General features: G+C 34.7%; 1 protein-coding gene across 1 annotated transcript in view; it reads right to left on the bottom strand.

Annotated features, from left to right (window-relative positions):
• Positions 1-678, bottom strand: part of TEX11 (testis expressed 11) — a 514,378-nt gene that overhangs the window by 269,160 nt on the left and 244,540 nt on the right. The gene's annotated exons all lie outside the window — the stretch shown is intronic.

The raw sequence follows: 678 nt of genomic DNA, 5'->3' as shown, positions 1-678 counted from the left end.
TTAAACTCACACCAGGCATGTGTGCGTGCGTGCCCAACATCCCGAGAGGAGAATGGAGGAGAAGGGATTGTGGCATGGCCATCCCTCCTGGGGGATGATTTCTCACTTTCTGTCTCTCTGTCTCACTCTGTCTTTCTGGTGAGCACACATGACCTATAGCAAAAACCTTTCTCAAAATTAAAGAAAAAAAGTTCATTATGAACTTAGTGTCCATTGTCATGCAATGTTCTCTGTGTGTTTTTGTTGCTGTTGTTCTTTTCTGTTTTTTTTTTTTCCCTATAATAATTGAAATTCTGGTCCTGGGGAAGAGAATCAAGCACAATCTTAAATTCTGTGAGAACTTAGCTCATTTACAGATTTTGCTGAAGAAAGAAAAATTGGTAGTAATATGTAGTCTTCAGTATATAGTTAAGAGTTTTTTGTATTAGTTCTACTCTCACTTCAGTTTTTTTATTATGTGTGTTTGATAATTTTCTTATTAAAATATCAGAGATATGGAGATATTTTGCACTTTAGCCTTGACAAAAAGTACAAGATATGTTCAAAGCTTCCCTAAGTCTTTTCTTATTGGTGACAACATAAATTTCAAGAATAACATAGCATTTAGAACCAAGAATGGGAAAAAAAAAGTTTGCTTCTGTTTGAATATTTATTTAGCATTGTGGGTTGTCATATCAG

This window comes from Tupaia chinensis, unplaced genomic scaffold, assembly GCF_000334495.1.
Source record: "Tupaia chinensis unplaced genomic scaffold, TupChi_1.0 Scaffold000165_2, whole genome shotgun sequence".
Classification (NCBI taxonomy): Eukaryota; Metazoa; Chordata; class Mammalia; order Scandentia; family Tupaiidae; genus Tupaia; species Tupaia belangeri.
This window is presented reverse-complemented; position numbering and strand designations above follow the sequence as displayed.